The sequence below is a fragment of the Caretta caretta genome, chromosome 12 (assembly GCF_965140235.1).
Source record: "Caretta caretta isolate rCarCar2 chromosome 12, rCarCar1.hap1, whole genome shotgun sequence".
Classification (NCBI taxonomy): domain Eukaryota; kingdom Metazoa; phylum Chordata; order Testudines; family Cheloniidae; genus Caretta; species Caretta caretta.
This window is the reverse complement of record NC_134217.1, coordinates 28,889,398-28,901,544: the sequence shown is the minus strand read 5'-3', so window position 1 is coordinate 28,901,544 and position 12,147 is coordinate 28,889,398. Positions and strand designations below refer to the sequence as shown.

At 40.6% G+C, this 12,147-nt stretch overlaps 1 long non-coding RNA gene across 1 annotated transcript in view; it reads right to left on the bottom strand.

Annotated features, from left to right (window-relative positions):
* The window catches only part of LOC125620755 (uncharacterized), an 80,592-nt gene that overhangs the window by 17,447 nt on the left and 50,998 nt on the right, over positions 1-12,147 (bottom strand). The gene's annotated exons all lie outside the window — the stretch shown is intronic.

Below are 12,147 nucleotides of genomic sequence, written 5' to 3'. Positions count from 1 at the left end.
ATGTTGGACATTCTCATGTGCTTGTTTTAATTATAGGCAGCAATGCCTAAAGTTAAGCTTGCCTATCAACTTTAATTATAAAACCCTGGTTTTAGTTGTTAATAACTTTTCCAAACTCTCTTTGGGTTAAAACTTTCTATGCTAAATGCCTCAGGACATTTTTTTTTTTTTAGGGGAGAGGGGGAGAAGGGGAAGAGGTGAACTTCAGCAAAAACTAGTCAGCTATTTTTCAGAACAAGATTAAAGAAAAATACATTTTCCCCATAGGGGAAATTCCTACAGGAGTCTTGTTGAGACTCTCTAGCATGTTCATGCTTTGGAGCAGGCACTTGAAATTTGGCAGCCACGTAGCCCTGGTGCCAGCCCTGTGGGAAAAAAAGCTCAAATTTGGCCAAGTTATGACACTCTGAGCACGTTTTGGTAGAGACTTCTTAGTTTGTCTATTAAGTTCGCCACAGAGTCCATCTGCATCGTGCATGCTCCAGCCCACAGTTACATGGCTGAGTAGGACTTTCAATGCAATTACTCCTCCGACACTGTGGGGCTGGTCACAGGAACTGAGAACAGGGAGACTCTCTCACCTGTATTCTCAACACTTGCTGCAGGCTCCCAGGCAGCATGGAGAAGGAGGAGAGAAACAACTTGACTTGGAATGGAGAAGAGCAAGGAGCTGGGCCTGAAGACTGAGAAGATATGGAGGTGGGAGAAGAAGGAGAGACTGGGATAGGGACTAAAGTGTCTGCAATCACTAGAGAACATGCCCTTCAGAGCCTCACACAACCCACCATTCCAGAGCCTCAACACTCCTCTCCTTTCAGCAAATATCTGTGAACCTCCATCTAGTGGCTGGCCCAGAGGATGACAACCTAGTTATCCAATTATCTCAAATTACAGAGGCCTGTGCTGGGGTTGTAAATATTCTGATCCTGATGATGATCCATGTGGGGGAGTTGCTATGGATCCATATGGCTCAAATATACATATATTTCAACCATATGGATGCATATCAACTCCCCTATGTGGATCATCATCATCAGGATTAGTATTTATGTATTAACTTAGAAAACATTAAAAGGAACAGTACAGTTGCAAAAATACAAGTCTTCACCAGTAACCCTCATCTCCATTTCCTTGGAGTGATATTTGCACAACTTAAAACACTGGGCAGTGTTTTTTCCCCCACCCTAGCCTGTGCATGCTATCAATGGAATAATGCTACATGGAAAGGGGAGCATTTCTTTCTATGATCACAGGGAGTTCAGGCATTTGTGAACCCTGGAAAAAAGGGTGTGTGGGGCGGGGGGAGAGGGTTCTCAGTGTCTCCTTGGGGTGAAGTGGATATCATTTTCATGATACTTAATTTGAGGGAGGCACATGAGCAGAGGCAGCCTGGCAATGGGCAAGTTCTCCCCCTCCCCAACAAATATAAAATTAATATAACAAACCATACAGACTTAGCCTGGAAATGGACTGCAAAAAATATGAACTCAACTCCTTTTTGCCAACAATCATCGTCCCAGGAAAATCCTACTTCCAGCACAAATGGATTAATATGAATAATGAGATGCTTATCCTCTAAAACCTTTACTATAGAAAAGGCTACACTAAACCATGGTCTATTTAAAAATAGAACATTGATGTCATGAAAGTGCTTGGGTCACAAATGCAGCTTTCCAGTTTCTAAAAGCCTCATTTAACATACCTGTTACACAAACACAATATATCACTGGGGACTTGAAATACCACAAATGCAATTGGGCTGTGCTTTATGAAGCGGTGCAAGGGACATACTAGCATATTTTTTTCTAAATAAAAATACAGTACCACAGGTTTGTCTATTCAAAGATCTGTTGGTCACACTCTTCAAAACTGCCCCCACAGGGTCTATCCAGAAGATCACAGTATTAATGATATGTGACCATTTCTACCTTCAAGATGGATGAGTGAGTTTTTGAAATTCTTTTAATAGACAGGAGAGCTCTGTCTGTCTCCATTCCACTCCACCCAACCAGCTGGAAAGCTTGTAATTATATTTACAGAGCTGTAGTTAAAAACAAAAGATACAGAGCGCACCAGCAATCATCCAGAATAAGTGGGGTAGTACAAAGATGATGCAGTATTAGTGTTGCTAAAGTATATGGATTAATGTGAAGCTACAGTGGGTTTTGGAGAACAATAGTGTGTAAAGAATCTCCTGCTGAGTATGCTATATACATTTACTTAAGCAGTGGAAGCTATCTAAACAAGAGAATGCAATCATACCCATTCACAACCTGGAATGGAACAGATGCCAATGGATAATATACAAAGCCTAGGAGCTGCATCCAATATTGATCAGTTATTTCTGGATAATTTGCTCTTCCGTCAATAGTAATAAAAAAGAGGGTGAGGACTGATCAAATGCAGTATGACAAGAGACCATCTTGGGAAATGTGTATACAGATCCATCTTTAATTTCAGAGATGTTGTAATCCATTTTCATGTCAGTAAACAATATGTTGATAATAAGTTGAAGGGAAAAATCTCATTAGGATTACTTGTTCATACAACTTTCCTCAGTGAAATGAATTTATTTTCCTACTTATTTGATTTTTTGAGTTCTTGGTGGTTTTGTTCAAGACTGTAATCCAAATTCTAAAGAGAATGTGACACATGGAATGACGGTGAAAGTAATGAATAGCTAATAGGGTTGTGGGTTTTTTTGGTTTTTTTGGTGACGTTCCTGAGAGATGCCCTAATTTCTCTTTGTGGTACTCTTACTTGCCTAAAGACTTTAAGTCATGTTCTAGAGAGCTCTTAATATCACTATCCTTGTATATCTAGAGTGGGTAGTGTTAGGCTATAGATATTCAGGCCTGTCTGTAAAGGCCTATACTCTAAGAATTTAGGTGTATTCTTATCACTTAGCTAGTTATAGAGGTATAAAAGAAACCATCAAAATCACTGTCTGCCGGTGTAAGGTCCTTCTCTTACTGTGACAGCCTGAGGCCCTGTGCTTAGGCTAAGATCTTTGGCTAAGCAGCAGAGGCAGCCATAAGCTGGGAAGTGAACAGTCACATCCTCACATTCCGAACTAGTCACATTGAAATAAGGTGCTATTGGGCCGTTAGGAATACAATCATGTCCTGATAATGCCTATCACCTCCAGAGAAAGGAAGTGCCTGGAAGATGTAAAAGGAAACTTAGTTTGATAGCATCCTGTCTGGCAAGAACTTACTTATCAATAGCTGGGATGTGAAATCGTCATTTCTTTGTTGTTCTATCACTGTAGTCCCCATTTCCCTATTGTTTGTCTGTATAATCTCTGTCCAGTTCTGTGATTGTTTCTGTCTGCTGTATAATTAATTTTGCTGGGTGTACACTAATTAAGGTGGTGGGATATAATTGGTTAAATAATCATGTTACAATATGTTAGGATTGGTTAGTTCAATTTCAGTAAAATGATTGGTTAAGGTATAGCTAAGCAGAACTCAAGTTTTACTATATAGCCTGCAGTCAATCAGGAAGTATGTGGGTGTGGGGGGGGGGTGGGAACAGGGAATGGGGTTGGGGAAATTGGAATCATGTTTTGCTGGAGGCGGGAATGGGAACAGGGACACAGGTAAGGCTCTGTGGTGTCAGAGCTGGGAAGGGGGACAATAAGGAAGGAAACTGGAATCATGCTTGCTGGAATTTCACCCCAATAAATATTGAATTGTTTGCACCTTTGGATTTCGGGTATTGTTGCTCTCTGTTCATGCGAGAAGGACCAGGGAAGTAAGTGGGTAAAGGAATAAGCCCCCTAACCGGTAGTCTTATGTTACAAGTGGTTACCCATGTGCTTGGCTGACCATGGCCAGTATCTTGGCTGAACCTCTTAGGGACAGGGTGTTCTTCCCCAATGCTTCAGATTGAGTTCCCCAGATAATGTACTTCTGGCCTCGTTCTCAAGTTCTTTCCTTGTACTGGAGAACAAATCTTAATATTTCACATGGACAGAACAAGCCGCAAATCAGGTCTCAAACAAATCTTAAAATATTGAGTGAAAATGAAATTAAAGCAAAGACAAAAAGGTACAAAACATAAGTCTCAGGCTTAAAGCATCTGAGATTAAAAGAGAAACAATGCAGAGAACAAAAAATCCTGGGCTTGTCGTGCAAAGTATTAAAATCCCTATGTCTCTCTTTGAACATTTTCTCCCTCCCTTCCCAGCCCCCATGGAAAATTCCTGTACAATTTAAGAGAAAATGAAACAAATAGATGTTGGTATTTAGTGTGGGAAACTCAAGTGTTGTCCTCTTTGTAGATCTTTGAAGCCATCCTATAGGAGTCTATAGCAAAGATGTAATTCTTCTAAAATCTACAGTACAGCATTAACACTCTTCTAATAAAGTGAAATAAAATTTCTGTAGAGTTCTACAAGATTTAAGGTCTCACTGACCAACAGCATTTTTCATCTCTAACCTTTGGCATGCCACTGCTGTGACCTCTCACTACCTCCTTCAATCACTTTGAAGAGCGCATTGGAGTTGCATAGTAGAAAGAAAGTCAAATGTTTCATTATACATTATTAACGAGAATGTTTGCTCAGCTGCAGTAATTTGGCTATAACTGTGTGCCCCATAAAGAAAAGGAGTACTTGTGGCACCTTAGAGACTAACCAATTTATTTGAGCATAAGCTTTCGTGAGCTACAGCTCACTTCATCGGATGCATACTGTGGAAAGTGTAGAAGATCTTTTTATACACACAAAGCATGAAAAAATACCTCCCCCACCCCACTCTCCTGCTGGTAATAGCTTATCTAAAGTGATCACTCTCCTTACAATGTGTATGATAATCAAGGTGGGCCATTTCCAGCACAAATCCAGGGTTTAACAAGAACGCCTGGGGTGGGGGGTAGGAAAAAACAAGGGGAAATAGGTTACCTTGCATAATGACTTAGCCACTCCCAGTCTCTATTCAAGCCTAAGTTAATTGTATCCAATTTGCAAATGAATTCCAGTTCAACAGTTTCTCGCTGGAGTCTGGATTTGAAGTTTTTTTGTTGTAATATCGCAACTTTCATGTCTGTAATCACGTGACCAGAGAGATTGAAGTGTTCTCCGACTGGTTTATGAATGTTATAATTCTTGACATCTGATTTGTGTCCATTTATTCTTTTACGTAGAGACTGTTCAGTTTGACCAATGTACATGGCAGAGGGGCATTGCTGGCACATGATGGCATATATCACATTGGTGGATGTGCAGGTGAACGAGCCTCTGATAGTGTGGCTGATGTTATTAGGCCCTGTGATGGTGTCCCCTGAATAGATATATGGGCACAGTTGGCAACAAGGTTTGTTGCAAGGATAGGTTCCTGGGTTAGTGGTTCTGTTGTGTGGTATGTGGTTGCTGGTGAGCATTTGCTTCAGGTTGCGGGGGCTGTCTGAAGGCAAGGACTGGCCTGTCTCCCAAGATTTGTGAGAGTGTTGGGTCATCCTTCAGGATAGGTTGTAGATCCCTAATAATGCGTTGGAGGGGTTTTAGTTGGGGGCTAAAGGTGACTGCTAGTGGCGTTCTATTATTTTCTTTGTTAGGCCTGTCCTGTAGTAGGTGACTTCTGGGAACTCTTCTGGCTCTATCAATCTGTTTCTTCACTTCCGCAGGTGGGTCTTGTAGTTGTAAGAATGCTTGATAGAGATCTTGTAGGTGTTTGTCTCTGTCTGAGGGGTTGGAGCAAATGCGGTTGTATCGCAGAGCTTGGCTGTAGATGATGGATCGTGTGGTGTGGTCAGGGTGAAAGCTGGAGGCATGTAGGTAGGAATAGCGGTCAGTAGGTTTCCGGTATAGGGTGGTTTTTATGTGACCATTGTTTATTAGCACTGTAGTGTCCAGGAAGTGGATCTCTTGTGTGGACTGGACCAGGCTGAGGTTGATGGTGGGATGGAAATTGCTGAAATCATGGTGGAATTCCTCAAGGGCTTCTTTTCCATGGATCCAGATGATGAAGATGTCATCAATACAGCGCAAGTAGAGTAGGGGCATTAGGGGACGAGAGCTGAGGAAGCGTTGTTCTAAGTCAGCCATAAAAATGTTGGCATACTGTGGGGACGAGAGCTGAGGAAGCGTTGTTTTAAGTCAGCCATAAAAATGTTGGCATACTGTGGGGCCATGCGGGTACCCATAACAGTGCCGCTGATCTGAAGGTATACGTTGTTCCCAAATGTAAAATCTCTCTGGTCACGCGATTACAAAGACATGAAAGTTGCGATATTACAACAAAAAAACTTCAAATCCAGACTCCAGCGAGAAACTGTTGAATTGGAATTCATTTGCAAATTGGATACAATTAACTTAGGCTTGAATAGAGACTGGGAGTGGCTAAGTCATTATGCAAGGTAACCTATTTCCCCTTGTTTTTTCCTACCGCCCCCCCCCCCCCCAGACATTCTTGTTAAACCCTGGATTTGTGCTTGAAATGGCCCACCTTGATTATCATACACATTGTAAGGAGAGTGATCACTTTAGATAAGCTATTACCAGCGGGAGAGTGGGGTGGGGGAGGTATTTTTTCATGCTTTGTGTGTATAAAAAGATCTCCTACACTTTCCACAGTATGCATCCGATGAAGTGAGCTGTAGCTCATGAAAGCTCATGCTCAAATAAATTGGTTAGTCTCTAAGGTGCCACAAGTACTCCTTTTCTTTTTGCGAATACAGACTAACACAGCTGTTACTCTGCAACCTGTGTGTCCCATGTCTAGCAGAACGCATATTCTGTAACACAGGGATGTTGGGTTGTCTGTAGGGATGTCGGGATGTTTGTGGGGATGTCTTCATTGCAGAGTTAGCCCAGGTGTTGCCATTAACCCACCTTCCATCCACACTGGCTAACCTGAGTTTGATGATACTTTAAGCTTGGGCTAGCAGGAATTGCTGAGGGAGTAGGCTTGAGCTCTGGTTTCCCTTCAATCTAGGTTGGCAGCCCACTTACTTTGCTATAAGCATGCAAGCTAATCAAGCCTGGGTGCTGTTAGTCGTCCATTCCTATCTCAGTCTTTCACCTGGGCTGTAGGCCTCAACCTCATGTTTGCCTGCTCCTTTTCTGCTGCACTTTCACAGCATTTGAACAGAAATTCTTCTCCTGTGCTGCTAGTTGCCCAAAAGCTGACACCACCCTTCTGGTAAGCTATTGCGGGATATCAGTAACACCCATAAAAGCACTTGCAGGAGCAAAGATAAGACAGAAGTTTTCAAACAATACTCTGCAAATAAATTCATAATGGCCCAGTTTAATGCACTTCAAAGAACTGTGGGACATCCTGCTAGAAATCCAGCCCAGCACACTGGCTAGTACAGCACCATTATAAATGCAGCCACACAGGTCTGGCATGGGTAGAACTTTGCAGTGGGGACAATATCTATGCTAGGCTAACTCAGGCCAGTTGTGCAGTGAAGATGTAGCCTATAATTCTTCTGTACTGGGAGGTCTTTTTCTGATTTCTTCAATTTCTTTAGCATTTTTAAAAATGCCTTGGTACTGAATAGGTATTAGCTCATCTCTACGTATATCTTTGTTAGAGAGTTCTGATGTTGCAGGTCTCCCTAGACCTCTCCTAGTTTTGAGCTGTACCACTTGGAATAGTCAAAATGTCCTATTTAGGAAGCTGACTTCCTCAAACGCTAATTTTGAGTCTCTTCCAGACTTTTAATTATCTTTACACCAAGTGCAACAATTTGGAAATGGAGGAGGAGATCACTGATGGTTTTGAAAAAAGAAATTGGCCTCTGAAGAGTAACAATTAAACTAAGATGATTCTGCAGTAAGTTTGGATTATGCCATAGGGGTTTCTAACCCTTGTTATGAATGTCTGAAAGAGCTTCTGACACCAAATACTACAAAGACAGAGGGGTTCCTATCAGTGCTATCAGGTAAAACTGAGTCTAACACTAAAATGTCCAGAATTCTTATTTCTTTTAATTTAATGGCCTGGCTGAAAGCTAAAGGGCCCAGATATAGCTCTGCCACAAATATGTAATGCAGCTTTAGGCTTCAGTGGGAGTTGTACCCACTGTGAACCAAGCTCATCCCTAGCAGAAGTTTCTGAAATAGACACTAGTTGAAAAGCTGTCACTATTTATAGTGTTTTCAAAAAGCTTACATCCCATGTGTTACATTAGAGCAGCTAGGAAATCAGTTTATATGTGGAATTAACAGTAGGAAGCTGCCCAGCAAATTCCCACCCTAGTTGCAGTTTATGGGGAAAACTGTCTTGGGTAAGAACTCTGGCCATTGTGTGAATAATTTTGAAAGCACTGAACATGCTAGGGAAAGAATTAATGGCCCTGAGCTGCTCTAGAATGAGCATAGGAGCTCTTGGGTTTCCTAACTCCAAAGGACAGGCTGCTGCAAACAAAGGAATAAAATAGCCCATCAGCAAACCAAATGGGCACATCTAGGCTCTAGAACTCCCAATGTCAGGTATGCACATGTTGTTTCTACATGACTGTAGGAAACAGAACTGATGCTGAAGGAATCCACCCCGGAAGAGAAATTTAATTATTTTTCGTAACAACTCCTGTCTCAGAGCTGACAAACTCACTATAACTAATACATAATTTTCACAGTATTTATCAGTGAAGGGTAGCATATGCAGTATCTACTAAAAACTTGTAATGTATCAATATTCATAATCATTGTGAAATGTGTGTACAGATAATATTTAAGGGATAATATAACCATTGAAAATTATGCCTTATGGTATTAGGATAAAAGTCACCAGGGAATCATGTGTCTCAGTGATGTCCCATTCAAACAGGAGGGAGTTGTCAGCCTTCCCTGATGATGTAGTGCAAGGTTCAATTGCTTACTCTTGACCCATATCAGAACAGTCAGTGGAAAACCATCAAAGACAACTGTTAACAATCAAAACCACTTGGAGGTAAGAAGGACCATTGTGACAGACAGGGGATTGCCCTGCCCATGAATGATGACAATAAAAGACTGCTTCTGTATTTCACAAAGTGGCGAAAATCACTCCACTTCCATTCACTAAGGAGATATCATGTTGAGTGAAGGTGTTTCATGAAAGACTAGATCCTGGTTCTTGGGCCACTCAACTCTGCACCAAACTGAACTTTGTGGGGGGAAACCTACTTTGTTAGAGAGGAAATGTAGCTATTAGTAAGAATAGGGCCTAGTTTTATATTGTAATAATTTATTTCTCATTCTTGATTCTAGTGGAACCTCTATTCTTTCTTAAATAAACCTTCCTATGTTTTATTATAAGTGCTCACAAATGTTGTGTCAGGAGTGGTGATTTAAGGTAAAATTGGTGAACTGCACTTTTGGGTGCAGAGGATCTGGGATTTCTGTGAGTAGCCAGTGTCGGAAGGGAACACTTCAAGGGGACTGGGCTGCATAGTTTGTTAACCAGCAAGGCAAAGATAGGGCTGGTAAAACTGAGAGGACAGTGCTTGACTGGATGCTAGGCAGGTGGTGTCAGGGACCTAGCACCCAGCTATCACAAGAAAGACGCCCTTTTTTCTGGAGGCAGTTTAACAAGGTGACTAAGTCCTGGGAGCCCTGAGAACCATCACAACCAGTACCCACAGTTGCACTGATACGTACTACAGACTTCCCTGCCACTGGTAAACTATTATGGAGAGTTTGGGCCACGTTTGTCTCATCTGGTTTAAAAAAAAAAAAAAAAAGCCTGATTTTAAACTCTTGCTAAAGCTAGTCAGGAATTTTGCAATAAAACAATGTTAGAAAATGTCGATTCATCAACAATCCTGCCTCTCCACCCCCCATCCCCAGGAAAGGGTCCGTTTCAATGCCTTAAAATGTTGAAGACAACTTTGTAGTTGTCCAAACATTTTGTTTTGACTTTTTTTTAAATAAGTAATTCTGGTTTTCCAGTTAGAAATCATGTTTGGTTTTTATTCATTTATTTATTTTGAAGCTTCAGTTTTACATAACGTTCAAACTTTTTTAAAATGGTCAAAATGGAAACATTTTAATCGACTCAATCTATTTTTTAAAAATTATTATTATTTATTTTTTGGTTCGCAAGCATTTTTTGACTTTGATTCTTTTATCCTGATTCAGGACAGGAACTCTGATATCACCAAAATCTTCATCATTGTGAAATGTGTGTACTAATAGGTTAACTAATTCCCATTGATCTCTCACTAACAAAAATTAAGAATAGGCAATGGGATGCCAGAAAAGTTCCCGAAGCACCTGCACAGCAAATTTTGACCTTTCAATCCTGGTTTATGTCGTCTGTCCTGTTGGAGTGGTGTCAGTGGAAAGGAGATGTTCTCTCATGGAAAGGAGATGTTCCATCTCCCAATAATAATAGAAACTCAAAACCACTCAAATTCTCATTAGTAACTGTTTTCAATACTCTTACATTTTACAGACACAGATTTTCAAGTTGTACAGATTTTCTAGCCAGAGGCCGCAAAGCCCTTGATCCTATTATAACCTCTGACAAAATAGGCACAAAAAAAGATAGGAGGCTGAATTGCTAAGGGGAAGAGTTAAAGTCATTTGGATACTGTATAGAGAATGGGAAATACAGTTAATGTCTGGGATTCTAAACATTTATTCTGAACTTCCGCCCTTTTTAATGGATGTCTTGCTCACTAGTTACTGATATGTACGCTGAACCTTTGTTTCACCTTAATTAAGTTTATTCTTGGGAATTATATTCTGTTAATACCTAGATATACCATTTTCAAAAGTGTAAATTGAAGGTAGAACTGTACTCAACACCTCTTTAAGAGTGTGTCTTTTCGGCCAAAGAGCAAAATCTGGCTCAAAGATTATTAGATCTGCAGTTTTGGCATGGACTCCTCTCTGGATATTTTACCACAACCTTGTGAGTTTAATACATATGTCAAGGTTCCTTCCCCACTCTGAACTTTAGGGTACAGATGTGGGGACCTGCATGAAAACCTCCTAAGCTTACTTTTACCAGCTTAGGTTGAAACTTCCCCAAGGTACAAATTAATTTTACCCTTTGCCCTTGAATTTCCACTGCCACCACCAAACTTTAACTGGGTTTACTGGGAAAATGTAGTTTGGACACGTCTTTCCCCCCAAAATCCTCCCAACCCTTGCACCCCACTTCCTGGGAAAGGTTTGGTAAAAATCCTCACCAATTTGCATAGGTGACCACAGACCCAAACCCTTGGATCTGAGAACAATGAAAAAGCATTCAGTTTTCTTACAAGAAGACTTTTAATAGAAATAAAGGAATCACCTCTGTAAAATCAGGATGGTAGATACCTTACAGGGTAATTAGATTCAAAACATAGAGAATCCCTCTAGGCAAAACCTTAAGTTACAAAAAAGACACACAGACAGGAATATACATTCCATTCAGCACAGCTCTTTTCTCAGCCATTTAAAGAAATCATAATCTAACACATGCCTAGCTAGATTACTTACTAAAAGATCTAAGACTCCGTTCCTCTTCTGTCCCCGGCAAAAGCATCATACAGACAGACCCAGACCCTTTGTTTTTCTCCCTCCTACCAGCTTTTGAAAGTATCTTGTCTCCTCATTGGTCATTTTGGTCAGGTGCCAGCGAGGTTACCTTTAACTTCTTAACCCTTTACAGGTGAGAGGATTTTTCCTCTGGCCAGGAGGGATTTTAAAGGGGTTTACCCTTCCCTTTATATTTATGGCAACATACAAAATAACCTTGCTCCTCTAAGGGCACAAGACCTGAGTCACTTGTCTAGTACCTTCTTGTACTCCTTGTTTGTAGTTCATAAATGGTGGGTTGCATTATTTATTAAGCAATACCCAGTAAGATCTATTACACTAGCACACTGCTAATGCAATTAAATATTAAAAGGGAAGAATGAAATCATACAGCAGAAATACAAGCCTATTATGACACTTTCATGTAAATTAGTTAACTGAATTCTGCAAATAAATTTCGCCATCACACTTGCTAGTCTATAGTGAATTAAAAAAATGTCTTTTATGCAGAAGTATTCAACTGAATTCATCAATAGTAGATCGGAATCCTGAAAAACATGCAGGTGCACAGAAAATTGGGCAATAAAACAATGTTTTGACTAGGTGTACATATTTTTTCATGTGGCAAGGTTAGTGAAAGACAAAAGGAGCAGGAGAATATTTGTTACTGCCCCTCTGAATGGAAG